The sequence below is a fragment of the Triticum aestivum genome, chromosome 5D (genome assembly GCF_018294505.1).
Source record: "Triticum aestivum cultivar Chinese Spring chromosome 5D, IWGSC CS RefSeq v2.1, whole genome shotgun sequence".
NCBI lineage: Eukaryota > Viridiplantae > Streptophyta > Magnoliopsida > Poales > Poaceae > Triticum > Triticum aestivum.
Window position 1 is genome coordinate 112,833,986 of NC_057808.1, and position 16,179 is coordinate 112,850,164.

Here is a 16,179-nt window from a genome sequence, read left to right on the forward strand (position 1 = left end):
GGTTGGGAGAGGAGGAGCTTGAGTGGATCTGCAGCCATGGAGGAGAGGGGAGAGGAGCGCAGGTGGTGGCTGAGATGAGGGGAGAGGTGGGCGGCAGAAGGGAGGGGAGGACGGGTCGTCAGCGGCGGGATCTGGGGGAGGCTGACGGCGAGATAGGGGATGGATCTGAGGTTGGGGCGGAGAGGGAGAAGGTGGCGGCGGCGAGGAGCTGAGGGAGGAGTGCGGGAACGGGTTAGGGTTTGGGCTGCGGTTTTCCCTTTTCATTTTTCTTTCTTTCTTTTCTTCTTTTCTATAGATAAATGGCTGGATGGATGTGGGATGGGGAGGTGGAGAGTTGGACAGATGGATGGGCGCCATGTCATCGATCCGTGTGACAACTAAAACCACCAATGAGAATAGAGCATATATAATTGTGTTTTTCCTTTTGTTTTTTCTACTTTTTTGCATGAAAAATTCAAAAAAAATGATCTCACATTGTGCACAAGGGTCCATCTTGAAATGACAAACAATGTTGCCGAAGGAAGTTTCCATTTTCATTGGACGAAATTTTTATTTTCCATTTTTTGAGTGCCCAAAATGACTTTTTTTGTAAAGGACCTACCATATAATTGTTGCAAAATTGTACCAAAACAATTTTCCAAAATACTAGGATATATTTAATGCACAGTTGACCAAATGGTTGGGTGTCAAAAGCTTCGATCCACCTCTCGTGAAAAAGACAAATTTTGCCAATTCAGGTGGAAGCGGGTCAAATTTGAACTGCACCTGCCTCATTGTTTGCTATTTATTTTTAAAAAAAATCATTTCTAGGTACATAAGTATCTATTTACTCAGAGAAACATCAAAGTTTTTCCAAGATTCAACAACTAGCTAGGAACGGTCATGCCCGTCGTTTTGACCGCATTTTGAGAAGGGCATGAAAAATTCAAAAATAAAAAAAATGAGAAACCTTCGCATTGTATCATTATATGTGACCAAGTTACCAGGAAAAATAATAAACTTGTGATACGGTAATTAATTTAAAAAAGTGTTCTCGGAAACGAGCTATCATGTGTGAAGATTCAAGCCAAATGATCAATCTTATGGCCACATTCATGGCATAGTTTATTCAAATGATCTCATATTGTGCACAAGGGGGCATCTTGGAGTGGCACACAATGTTTCCGAAGGAAGTTTTCATTTCCATTGGACAAAAATTTCATTTTTCTTTTGGTCTCTATGTCTTCTTTCAAATAAGCAAAAGATCAAGCACTCATTATCGATATAGGACTCTGCAATTGAACCTTCGGGCCTTGCTTTGTTACGCACACTTGACTTGAGGTACCCAAGCCTTCTCTCAACTAGAAACATCCAACCATATTGGACAGGTCCCCTTAGTGCCTCAGGTCCCCTTGGTGCCTCATACGAAAGATGTACAGCTAGGTGCACCATTACATCGAAGAAAGAAGGTGGGAAGAGCTTCTCAAGCTTGCAAAGAATTTCAGGAGTGCCAACTCTCAATTGCTTCACGACGTCAATTCTCAATGTTTTGGAGCACAACTCATTAAAGAATCTTCCTAGTGAAGCGATAACCTCATACATCTCCTTGGAGACAATGCCTCTATGACCAGCTGGTAAGATAGTTTGCAGGAGTGTGTGGTAATCATGCGTCTTCGGACTGTGTAATTTACCAGTCTGAACATCCACATATGTTGCCAGGTCTGCAGCATGACCATCCGGGAATTTGACATTAGCCAGAAACTTGCACAACTTTATTTTGTTTTCCTTACTAAGTGTCCATGGTGCAGGATACTTTTTATAAGAACCCTGCTTCTTCTTATCTTCTTGCAGCCAATGATCTTTCTTTTTTTCAACAGTACATGATCACGCGAATCTAGCTACATATATGTGTGTATAATCTTGGGTGGGAGACATTTGGCGATCGAGGCAAGAAATGTTTCTCCAGTCCGGTGTTCTTTTGCATTCGTTTGATGTTTGGCAGACAGAATTTTACTTAATCAATTCGGCATGGTCAACTCCATTCCAGGTTGTGTGCAATGCTCACTGTGGCACACTATTTACTATTGACCCGTATTATCTCTTGCCATGTAAAACAAGTTGCAACACGCAAATCCCTGGGTCTGCTATTGGTGCGTTGATGGCACAGTTCTTTCCTTTCGATTCTATAACCCACGACAATATGGACTCGACGAGTGCTTACAATATATGTGATACACGTAAATCCATGTTTATTCCTCTCAAAGTTTAATTTCATGTTTTTTATGTACACTATTTCATTGTATTTTGTACTATGACTCTAAACCATTTGGATGATGAACTAATGCAATTTTTAGTTTATTGTAAGAACATGAATCTGATTTTTAGTTTGTCATAAATCATGGTGATGACCTGCAAAATTTTATGCCCATTACAACGCACGGGCATTCTAATAGTCTAAATGGGCGTACACTACATTTTGTTTGATAACCATGTTATACATATAATAAAACATGCACAGTTTATATTCCGGATAGCTAGCTAGCTTGAATAGTCTAAATTGGAACCCACCCATCAGGACACGGAGACTCCGCATGGACCTGTTCCTAGACTGGCACTAGCATTGACAAACGGCCCACCTGCCCCTCGGGGCCCACCGGCCCGTAAGGCTCACCCGCCCCAACCCTAGGCACGGGATCCCGTGTCTCCGCCGGCGCTGGTGCCCCTGCGGCGGGCGTGTGTGCCACCCGCAGTGGCGCCGGACTCGACCGAAACTAGAGCCCAGCGCGCAGGCACCCCTGTCCTCGACCGCTGGCCCAAGCATCGCAGCTCCCGCCGGAGCGCAACGCGGCGGAGCCCAGATTTGCGACGCCACCCGCCGAGATCCATGGCCGCCCGGCGGAACGACCTCCGCCGCTCGGCCTTGAAGGAGCCCCCAAGCTCCTTCGCATGAGCCACAAAATCTCCCACCGAGCAGAGAGCCTGGCTGACCACCTCGTCGCCACCGGAGGTCTCCTCCTCGTCATCTTCCGAACTGTCGCCGGCAAAAGCCCAGAAACGGCTCCCCGGCCAGCCACCCGCAACATGGGGGCGCAGACACAGCATCAGAACCGACGAGGCCGCGGCCGCTCCCACGCCCGCCCGGACCACCGTACACTCCGGCTCCTCCAGCCGGCGAGCAGCCTCAATTCCGTCAAGGCCCGCCCTGTCACCACCCGAGTCGCCCGGCCGTACGTGCGCCGTTAGACGAGACATCTCTCTTCTGCGGTTTTCAACATATAAATTGGAATCAAATTTTTTGAATTCATGATATTTGCGTTTGAAAAAAAAATTAAACCAAAGAGGAGGGTGGGTGTGTTGTACAGTATGCTGTTGACATGGCACGCGCTAACGTGTCCTGGTTTTCGTGTTTGAGAGAATTTCGGTTTGCCTTTCCCATGCCGAGTCGGCACCAAACAAAGCTGAATATAACAAGAACCAATTCTGCCCTCTTCTTGCGCCAGGTCGAAACTCCCAAATCTCTCTCGCCAGAATCCCCCAGTCCTCCCTTACGCGGCAGCCAAACAAAAATATATAGTGTAGATCGGTTCTTCCTTCCTGTCGCCCAAATCGGAACTCCCAAATTCTTCTCGCCAGAATCCTCCAGCCTCTTCCTTCGATAAACCATCCATCAGACCAACCGATGGCGCCGGATGAGGCTGTGGCCGGCGTCGAGTGTGTCTGCCCTGCCAAAAGAAAGGCGGAGGCTTTCGCCGGAGAGGAGTGTTCGCGCGCCGCCAAGAGGCTCGACTGCTCCGAGGGAGACAAGGATGCACCGGCAGGGACGGTCCAACGAAAAAAGATGTGGCGGCTGCCACTGGAGGAGATCAAGTGGATCCTTGCACAGCCGAACGAACCTGTTTGGGCTGAGATCCGGGAGCTCAAGCGCGCCAACCCGTCGCTGCTGCCATCGCCTGAGGAGGAGAAGGATGAGGCAATGGTGCTGCTGTACGCATGTGCTCGCGACTGCTATGAGGATGAAGAGAAGTTCGCGCGATTCCAGGCCTGGGTCCGCAGCGAGTACGCCTCCATGGGATTCGTGGAGGTCGACTACGACTACTTCGGTGAGAGGGCCGAGGCGACGAGGCTGAGCAAGGAGGCACGGGAGGAGGTGTTCAGAGACACGGATCTTTCTTCAGACAGCGAGGACGACGACGAGTTGAAGCATCTCAAGAGAACAGTTAGGAGCTGGGTCTGAAATCCATAGTTCTATCTATTTCAGGTTTCTGATGCTGGTGGCCTGTCACGGCATCGGAGCTACTACCTCCTCTTGTCTTATCTTGTAACCCTGCTGGTGCAGCAATTCTTTGTACTGATGCCCGTGTGCGCCCATGTCGCAAGAGGCTAGTACGAGCAAGTATTGTTTGTTCAGTAAAAATTGATATACCGGATTGCAAGGAGTCAGCCTCTAGCAAGTTTGTCCCTGCTATCATTTGCTGTCATTAGCAACTTCATCAAATGCCTATTCTGTTGCTCAAGCTTCTTCGTCTGATTGCAGCTGTAATCTCTAGCCTCTGTGTGCTTCGTGATAATCTACTGAAACTATTCCAGATATATATTAGGCGCTGATAGGCGCCGGCGCACCGGCCGAACAGTTGGACCGGTCAAGCCACAACCACCCGATACATACTTTCCCAACCATCGGATTACTTCATTTCAAAAGTCAAAACGCACAGGAAACAAGGAAAAAAAGGCATTGTGCGCATATGCCAGATCCTGAGGCTCGCCGGCCGCCCGCGCTTCTCCTCGTCTTCCCGTGCTTGCTTGCCACACTTGCCACTGCGCCCGTCACCCGCGCTCGCTTGCCGCTCGCCCGTCGCTCGTGCACGGCACTTGCCTCGGCTGCCTCCGCTTGCCATGGTCGCAACTCACACACAGGAGGGTCCAGCGCGCTGTCATTCATGGTTGCAGCGTCCCCCACGACCCCGTCTCCGGCTCGCCGCCCCCGTCTCCGGCTCGCTGCTGTTGTTAACTTGTACCGCCGTGTCTAGCAAAAAAAAGCAACAAAAACCTCAAGTGCTGGGTTGAAGCAAAAAGATTTGCCGGTTCCAACAAAAATAAATGATGGTTCCAGCAAAAATCTCAGCAGTAGAAAAACTTCAGTAGTCGATTTGTAGCAAACAAATTAGTTAGTTCCAGCAAAAATAAACGCCGGTTCAAACAAAAAATCATGCCGCTTCAAACAAATATTTGCTGGTTCTAGCAATTTACATGACGCCGTGATGCGTGCCATATAAATGGATGTAGCAATTGAGAACATTGGTTGTAGCAAAAACTCAAACGGTGGTAGCAAAAAAAGTGATGCACTGGTTCCACCAAAAAAACATGGTAGCACAAAAATTGACTGGTTCTAGCAAAAGCAAAGATGGAGGTAGCAAAAATGTACACTGGTTGTACCAAAAGCAAATGACATGGTAGCAAAGTTTTGGGTTGGTTCCATCAAAAAACGAACATGGTGGTAGCAAAAAAATTGATTTGTTCCAACAAAAACTGAAGATAGTGGTAGCAAAATTGTACACTGGCTGTACCAAAAAGCAAATGACAAGGCAGCAAAAACTTGGGTTGGTTCCATCAAAAAACAAACATGATGGTAGCAAAATCTTACACTAGTTCCAGCAAAAGGCAAGGGCGTTGGTAGCAAAAACTGGGGCTGCTTCCAAGAAAAGAAAGGCCGGATCTCCATCACTTGTCGCCGTGGTTGCAACGCTCCAACGCCGGCCGCCGCGGCTCTCCATCACTTGTCGCCGCCATCGGCAGCGCTGGTGGGGATTGGTTGGCAGCACTAGTCACTGGTGGGGAGTGAGGGGGCGGGGTGGGGGCAGCCACGGTGGGGAAGCGCGGTGGCCATGGTTGGCGGCACAGCCAATCGCCGGTGGGGGAGGCGCGATGGCCATGGCTGGCGGCACAGCCAGTTGCCGGTGGGGGAGGCGCGAGCATCTACAGAGAGAAAGAAAAGGGAAAGATCGGAGGTTGCGATGTAGACGAGATGCGCTATGAGCGGTTGGCGTTGTTCCTGAAGAGATAAGATAACGTGGGAGGTGGTCGTTCGGTGGTGGGCCTACTTGCAGAGGAAGCGAGTCACAGAGCGAGTGGTGCGACCGGCCCAATGATTCGGCCGGCGCACCGTGGGGAAACGTTTCCCATATATATTTGGGGACACCTTGACCTTTTGAGGAGCAAACGTTGAGACGGATTTGTTCCCATTGTACTCCCTCTGTTCCCATTGCACCTGGACCACCAATGCATATATACACATGCAGCATACATGTTAGTTTTTCTTGTACTTCTATTCCGTTACCAGCGATGTTCTATCTATCTAAAACAGCACAAGAATAGGCATGGGTTCATCAAATTTAAAATATGTTGTACACAATAGTTCTATAGTTGTTGATGGGATTGTTTGCTATCGATACGTACTACTCCCTCCGTCCCATAATATAAGAGCGTTTTTTACACTACACTAGTGTCAAAAACGCTCTTATATTATGGGACGGAGGGAGTAAATCTGTTCTAGGCATTGAGAGAGAAATGGTACCTAGTACAGTGGGTTGGTAGCATAAAGAAACTGCCAAGATTGCGCATTTAGCAGCCCTTGCAGGCACACTTAATTGCAAGAACTTTGCCTCACCGTGAACACCACATAAAAGATAAAACACATTAAAACATTCAGGCCTTGACGCCTCGGCCGTGGTCAAGGCATCCACACCACACGCAACAAAGCAGCACTGCAATAGGAATCGGCCATGAAGAATGTGTTATGAGCTGACCTGGGTCATGGCCGGGCTCAGCAGTGTCGAGGAGGGTGCCAGCAGACTCAACAAGGATAACCTTGTCATGATGTCGTCTCAAGCAGTAGATCATCCTCACCAGATCTGATGAACTTGTCATACCGAGTTACATCCACTCGGATAACCCTATGATCACTGATTCATTGTTCCAGGTATGAGATATTCCATCTCTGATGTACAAATCACAAATAGGCGAGTCATTACTATTTCCATCAAGTTTTCTACTGTAGTAATTTTTGCAATCCCCAAAAGTTTTTTCATTCAGAAATATTGTACGCATCATCTAGAAAAATCTACTCAGCTTTGCCAAGAAATTGTGTTGCAAATTACATAATTAGGAATGCCATTATTTGCTTAATCGAATTACAATTGCAGCTCTATTATTACCAAAACAATTAGTTCTTAAAGGTCTTCCACATTACTCTAGTTATGATTTGCTCTCAGGATTAATTAGCATAGCCTAGTTATTCTACCATTCGCTTTATTTGGAATTTATTGTGTAAATTGGCTTTGTTTTTATAATTCTTCACTTGATCCTGTTATATGCAGGTCCCCTTCAAGTCTACTGGTTGCACGAGGGAGCGGTTGTCAAATGACAAAATTGTTCCTCATTATATTTGTCAGTTGTTGATCCCTTTCTCCGCTTTATCCTTTCTATTGGACTTCCTCAAAGATGATGATATAGTATATAAAGATTGTGTAATGGTCATGGTTCTTTTTGTATTTCATAACCACATTTGAACTCTGTAGCCTTGAGTTACATCTATGACTTTGCCTTTGTGTTTCGTAGGTCGTAGCATAGTTCCATAAATTGATCAATGTTATCCTTCTGAAACACTACCCATAGTATTGAGAAGCATAACCACAAACTGCTATACCGGAATGTAGACCATGCAATGCTATGTGTCCATAAATCCAAACAATGGAATAATTTGAATATGTAATTCTTGCATTAAAATACAGTGTGTGGGCTATAGGTACATTGATGTCAAGTATTTACATGGCAAAAAGAAATAAGAATATCGCTAAGAATACTACCATAGAAAACCATTTTGCTCCCGTCTCTTTGGGACAAAAACATTGATATATTCGTTGAAACACTGAGTGGGCTTTAGGCCCATCCAACGATTTTAGAAAAATCTCTAAGAGCCCATTGTTGGGGAACGTAGCAGAAATTCAAAATTTTCCTACGTGTCACCAAGATCAATCTAGGAGATGCTAGCAACGAGAGGGGAGGAGTGCATCTACATACCCTTGTAGATCGCGAGCGGAAGCGTTCAAGAGAACGGGGTTGATGGAGTCGTACTCGTCGTGATCCAAATCACCGATGATCCTAGCGCCGAATGGACGGCACCTCCGCGTTCAACACATGTACGGAGCGGGGACGTCTCCTCCTTCTTGATCCAGCAAGGGGGGAGGAGAAGTTGATGGAGATCCAGCAGCACGACGGCGTGGTGGTGGAAGTAGCGGGATCCCGGCAGGGCTTCGCCAAGCGCAAGCGGGGAGGAAGAGGCGTCACGGGAGGGAGGGAGGGAGACGCCAGGGCTTGGGGTGCTGCTCCCATGCGCCTCCCCACTATATATAGGGGTGGAGGGGGCTGGTTTCTTGCCCTCCAAGTCCATTGGGGCGTTGGCAAAGGTGGGGGAAAGAAACCCCATCATTTCCCTTCCCCACCGATTGTTATCCCCCTTTTTAGGGATCTTGATCTTATCCCTTCGGGATATGATCTTATTCCTTCTAAGGTGGGATCTTGATGCGCCTTGACCAGGGGTATGGGGCCTTGCCCCCACTACCCACGTTCATGTGGGTCCCCCCATGCAGGTGGGCCCCACTTCGGAACCTTCTAGAACCTTCACGGTACAATACCGAAAAATCCCGAACATTTTCCGGTGGCCAAAATAGGACTTCCCATATATAAATCTTTACCTCCGGACCATTCCGGAACTCCTCGTGATGTCCGGGATCTCATCCGGGACTCCGAACAACTTTCAGATTTCCGCATACTAATATCTCTACAACCCTAGCGTCACCGAACCTTAAGTGTGTAGACCCTACGGGTTCGGGAGACATGCAGACATGACCGAGACGACTCTCCGGTCAATAGCCAACAGCAGGATCTGGATACCCATGTTGGCTCCCACATGTTCCACGATGATCTCATCGGATGAACCACGATGTCGAGGATTCAATCAATCCCGTATACAATTCCCTTTGTCAATCGGTACGTTACTTGCCCGAGATTCGATCGTCGGTATCCCAATACCTTGTTCAATCTCGTTACCGGCAAGTCACTTTACTCGTACCGTAACACATGATCCCGTGGCTAACTCCTTAGTCACATTGAGCTCATTATGATGATGCATTACCGAGTGGGCCCAGAGATACCTCTCCGTCATACGGAGTGACAAATCCCAGTCTCGATTCGTGCCAACCCAACAGACACTTTCGGAGATACCTGTAGTGCACCTTTATAGCCACCCAGTTACGTTGTGACGTTTGGTACACCCAAAGCATTCCTACGGTATCCGGGAGTTGCACAATCTCATGGTCTAAGGAAATGATACTTGACATTAGAAAAGCTCTAACAAACGAACTACACGATCTTGTGCTCTGCTTAGGATTGGGTCTTGTCCATCACATCATTCTCCTAATGATGTGATCCCGTTATCAATGACATCCAATGCCCATGGTCAGGAAACCATAACCATCTATTGATCAACGAGCTAGTCAACTAGAGGCTTACTAGGGACATGTTGTGGTCTATGTATTCACACATGTATTACGGTTTCCAGTTAATACAATTATAGCATGAACAACAGAAAATTATCATGAACAAGGAAATACAATAATAACCATTTTATTATTGCCTCTAGGGCATATTTCCAAATGTCTCCCACTTGCACTAGAGTCAATAATCTAGTTCACATCACCATGTGATTAACACTCAAAGTTCACATCGCCATGTGACTAATACCCAAGAGTTTACTAGAGTCAATAATCTAGTTCACATCACCATGTGATTAACACTCAATGAGTTCTAGGGTTTGATCATGTTATGCTTACGAGAGAGGTTTTAGTCAACGGGTCTGCAACATTCAGATCCGTGCGTGCTTTACAAATCTCTATGTCATCTTGTAGATGCAGCTACCACGCGCTACTTGGAGCTATTCCAAATAACTGCTCTACTATACGAATCCGGTTCACTACTCAGAGTCATCCGGATTAGTGTCAAAGTTTGCATCGACGTAACCCTTTACGATGAACCCCCTTTCCACCTCCATAATCGAGAAAATTCCTTAGTCCACTAGATACTAAGGATAAGTTCGACCGCTGTCATGTGATCCCTTCCTGGATCACTATTGTACCCCTTGACTAACTCATGACAAGGCACACTTCAGGTGCGGTACACAGCATTGCATATTGTAGAGCCTACGTCTAAAGCATAGGGGACGACCTTCGTCCTTTCTCTTTCTCCTGCCGTGGTCAGGTCTTGAGTCTTACTCAATACTCACACCTTGTAACACAGCCAAGAACTCCTTCTTTGCTGATCTATTTTGAACTCCTTCAAAATCTTGTCACCGTATGTATTCATTTGAAAGTACTATTAAGCGTTTTTGATCTATCATTATAGATCTTGATGCTCAATGTTCAAGTAGCTTAATCCAGGTTTTCCATTAAAAACACTTTTCAAATAACCCTGGATGCTTTCCAGAAATTCTACATCATTTCTGATCAACAATATGTTAACAACATATACTCATCAAAAATTCTATAGTGCTCCCACTCACTTCTTTGGAAATACAAGTTTCTCATGAACCTTGTATAAACCCAAAATCTTTGATCATCTCATCAAAGCGTTCATTCCAACTCCGAGATGCTTACTCCAATCCTTAGAAGGATTGCTGGAGCTTTGCATACTTGTTAGCATCTTTCAGGATTGACAAAACCTTCTGGTTGTATCACATACAACCTTTCCTCAAGAAAATCGTCAAGGAAACAATGTTTTGACATCCTATCTGCAAGATTTCATAAATAATGCAGTAACTGCTAATATAATTCTAACAGACTCTTAGCATCGCTACGAGTGAGAAAGTCTCATCGCAGTCAACTCCTTGAACTTGCCGGAAAACATCTTAACGACAAGTCGAGCTTTCTTAATGGTGACACTTACCATCATTGTCTGTCTTCCCTTTAAAATCCATCTGTACCCAACAGCCTTACGACCATCAAGTAGTTCTTTCAAAGTCTATACTTTGTTTTCATACATGGATCCTCTCGGATTTTATGGCCTCAAGCCATTCGTCGGAATCCGGGCCCACCATCGCCTGTCCATAGCTCGTAGGTTCATTGTTGTCTAGCAACATGACTTCCAAGACAGGATTACGTACCACTCTGAAGTAGTACGCATCCTTGTCGTCCTATGAGGTTTGGTAGTGACTTGATCTGAAGTTTCATGATCACTATCATAAGCTTCCACTTCAATTGGTGTAGGTGCCACAGGAACAACTTCCTGTGCCCTGCTACACATTAGTTGAAGTGACGGTTCAATGACCTCATCAAGTCTCCACCATCCTCCCACTCAATTCTTTCGAGAGAAACTTTTCCTCGAGAAAGGACCCGTTTCTAGAAACAATCACTTTTGCTTCCAGATCTGAAATAGGAGGTATACCCAACTGTTTTGGGTATTCTATGAAGATGCATTTATCCGCTTTGGGTTCGAGCTTATCAGCCTGAAACTTTTTCACATAAGCGTCGCAGCCCCAAACTTTTAAGAGACGACAACTTAGGTTTCTCTTAACCATAGTTCATACGGTGTCGTCTCAACGGAATTGCGTGGTGCCCTATTTAAAGTGAATGCGGTTGTCTCTAATGCCTAACCCATAAACAATAGTTGTAATTCGATAAGAGACATCATGGTATGCACCATATCCAATAGGGTGCAGTTATGATGTTCGGACACACCATCACAATATGGTGTTCCAGGCGGTATTAGTCGTGAAACAATTTCCACAATTTCTTAATTGTGTGCCAAACTCGTAACTCAGATATTCATCTCTATGATCATATCACATACATTTTATCCTCTTGTCACGACGATCTTCAACTTCACTCTGAAATTACTTGAACCTTTCAATAATTCAGACTTGTGTTTCATCAAGTAAATATTCTCAGCATCTACTCAAATCGTTTGTGAAGTAAGAACATAACGATATCCACTGTGTACCTCAGCACTCATTGGACTGCACACATCAAATGTATTACTTCCAACAAGTTGCTCTCTTGTTCCATCTTACTGAAAACGAGACCTTTCAGTCATCTTGCCCATGTGGTATGATTTGCATGTCTCAAGTGATTCAAAATCAAGTGAGTCCAAATGATCCATCTGTATGGACTTTCTTCATGCATATATACTAATAGACATGGTTCGCATGTCTCAATCTTTTCAAAAACGAGTGAGTCCGAAGATCCATCAACATGGAGCTTCTTCATGCGTTTTATACCAATATGACTCAAGTGGCAGTGCCACAAGTATGTGGTACTATCATTACTATCTTATATCTTTTGGCATGAACATGTGTATCACTACGATCGAGATTCAATAAACCATTCATTTTAGGTGCAAGACCATTGAAGGTATTATTCAAATAAACAGAGTAACCATTATTCTCCTTTAATGAATAACCATATTGCGATAAACATAATCCAATCATGTCTATGCTTAATGCAAACACCAAATAATAATTATTCAGGTTTAACCCCAATCTCGATGGTAGAGGGAGCATGCGATGCTTGATCACATCAACCTTGGAAACACATATCGTCATCTCACCTTTAGCTAGTCTCCGTTTATTCCGCAGCTTTTATTTCGAGTTACTAACACTTAGCAACCGAACCGGTATCTAATACCCTGGTGCTACTAGGAGTACTAGTAAAGTAAACATTAATATAATGTATATCCAATATACTTCTATCGACCATGCCAGCCTTCTCATCTACGAAGTATCTAGGGTAGTTCTGCTTCAGTGACCATTCCCCTCATTTCAGAAGCACTTGGTCTCGGGTTTGGGTTCAACCTTGGGTTTCTTCACTAGAGCAGCAACTGATTTGCCGTTTCATGAAGTATCCCTTCTTGCCCTTGCCCTTCTAGAAACTAGTGGTTTTACTAACCATCAACAATTGATGCTCCTACTTGTTTTCTAATTTCGCGGTGTCAAACATCGCGAGTTGCTCAAGGATCATCATGTCTATCCCTGATATGTTATAGTTCATCACGAAGCTCTAATAGCTTGGTGGCAGTGACTATGGAGAACCATCACTATCTCATCTGGAAGATTAACTCCCACTCGATTCAAGTGATTGTAGTACTCAGACAATCTGAGCACATGCTCAACGATTGAGCTTTTCTCCCTTAGTTTGCAGGCTTAAGAAACTTGTCAGAGGTCTCATACCTCTTGACGTGGGCACTAGTCTGAAATCCCAATTTCAGTCTTTGGAACATCTCATATGTTCTGCGATGTTTCAAAACCGTCTTTGGTGCCACAATTTTAAACCGTTCAACATTACGCACTGAACTATCACGTAGTCATCAAAACGTGTATGTCAGATGTTCGCAACATCCACAAACGACGCTCGAGGTTCAGCACACCGAGCGGTGCATTAAGGACATAAGCCTTCTGTGCAGCAATGAGGACAATCCTCAGTTTACGGACCCAGTCCGCATAATTGCTACTATCAACTTTCAACTAAATTTTCTCTAAGAACATATCTTAGTAGAACTAAAGCGTAAGCTACGACATTATTTGCAAAGACCTTTTGACTATGTTCATGATAATTAAGTTCATCTGATTATTTAATGAACTCCCACTTAGATAGACATCCCTCTAGTCATCTAAATGATACATGATCCGAATCGACTAGGCCGTGTCCGATCATCATGTGAGACGGACTAGTCATCATCGGTGAACATCTCCATGTTGATCGTATCTACTATACGACTCATGTTCGACCTTTCGGTCTCTTGTGTTCCGAGGCCATGTCTGTACATGCTAGGCTCGTCAAGTCAACCTAAGTGTTTTGCTTGTGTTCCGAGGCCATGTCTGTACATGCTAGGCTCGTCAACACCCGTTGTATGCGAACGTTAGAATCTATCACACCCGATCATCACATGGTGCTTCGAAACAACGAACCTTCGCAACGGTGCACAGTTAGGGGGAACACATCTCTTGAAATTTTAGTGAGGGATCATCTTATTTATGCTACCGTCGTACTAAGCAAATAAGATGTAAACATGACAAACATCACATGCAAATCATAAAGTGACATGATATGGCCAATATCATCTTGCGCCTTTGATCTCCATCTTCGAGGCGCGGCATGATCACCTTCGTCACCGGCATGACACCATGATCTCCATCATCGTGTCTTCATGAAGTTGTCTCGCCAACTATTACTTCTACTACTATGGCTAACGGTTAGCAATAAAGTAAAGTAATTACATGGCGTTTTCATTGACACGCAGGTCATACAATAAATTAAGACAACTCCTATGGCTCCTGCCGGTTGTCATACTCATCGACATGCAAGTCGTGATTCCTATTACAAGAACATGATCAATCTCATACATCACATATATAATTCATCACATCCTTTTGGCCATATCACATCACATAGCATACCCTGCAAAAACAAGTTAGACGTCTTCTAATTGTTGTTGCATGTTTTATGTGGCTGCTATGGGTTTCTAGCAAGAACGTTTCTTACCTACGCAAAAGCCACAATGGTGATATGCCAATTGCTATTTACCCTTCATAAGGACCCTTTTCATCGAATCTGATCCAACTAAAGTGGGAGAGACAGACACCCGCTAGCCACCTTATGCATCAAGTGCATGTCAGTCGGTGGAACCTGTCTCACGTAAGAGTACGTGTAAGGTCGGTCCGGGCCACTTCATCCCACAATGCCGCCGAATCAAGATAAGACTAGTAACGGCAAGCAAATTGAACAAATCATCGCCCACAACTACTTTGTGTTCTACTCGTGCATAGAATCTACGCATAAACCTGGCTCAGATACCACTGTTGGGGAACGTAGCAGAAATTCAAAATTTTCCTACGTGTCACCAAGATCAATCTAGGAGATGCTAGCAACGAGAGGGGAGGAGTGCATCTACATACCCTTGTAGATCGCGAGCGGAAGCGTTCAAGAGAACGGGGTTGATGGAGTCGTACTCGTCGTGATCCAAATCACCGATGATCCTAGCACCGAACGGACGGCACCTCCGCGTTCAACACACGTACGGAGCGAGGACGTCTCCTCCTTCTTGATCCAGCAAGGGGGGAGGAGAAGTTGATGGAGATCCAGCAGCACGACGGCGTGGTGGTGGAAGTAGCGGGATCCCGGCAGGGCTTCGCCAAGCGCAAGCGGGGAGGAAGAGGCGTCACGGGAGGGAGGGAGACGCCAGGGCTTGGGGTGCTGCTCCCATGCGCCTCCCCACTATATATAGGGGTGGAGGGGGCTGGTTTCTTGCCCTCCAAGTCCATTGGGGCATTGGCAAAGGTGGGGGAAAGAAATCCCATCATTTCCCTTCCACCGATTGTTATCCCCCTTTTTTAGGGATCTTGATCTTATCCCTTCGGGATATGATCTTATTCCTTCTAAGGTGAGATCTTGGTGCGCCTTGACCAGGGGTGTGGGGCCTTGCCCCCACTACCCACGTTCATGTGGGTCCCCCCATGCAGGTGGGCCCCACTTTGGAACCTTCTAGAACCTTCCCGGTACAATACCGAAAAATCCCGAACATTTTCCGGTGGCCAAAATAGGACTTCCCATATATAAATCTTTACCTCCGGACCATTCCGGAACTCCTCGTGACATCCGGGATCTCATCCGGGACTCCGAACGACTTTCGGATTTCCGCATACTAATATCTCTACAACCCTAGCATCACCGAACCTTAAGTGTGTCACTACTGGAATCAGCTAATTTGCCATCTGCCAGCTCTTTGCCGTCTGCTAGCTGACGGCAAAGAAGCTCTTTGCCATCAGCTACACGTAAGCGGACGGCAAAGAAAAGGCTGACGGCAAAGAAGCTCTTTGCCATCAGCCACCTCTTTGCCGTCCGCCAGCCGACGGCAAAGAATCTTTGCCGTCCGCTGGCAGACGGCAAAGAGTGTGGTGGCCCCCACCCCCCGCTCGTTTGAAAAAATCTTAACGGCCCACCTCTTTGCCGTCCGCTAGCAGACGACAAAGAGGCAAAAAGGTGGACGGCAAAGGCTGGCTGACGGCAAAGAGGGCACTTGCCTAACGGCAGGTACCCCCCCGCCCGTTACTCAATTCGTCCTCGCGCGCCCTTCTCCTCCGACCCCGCCGCCGCCGCC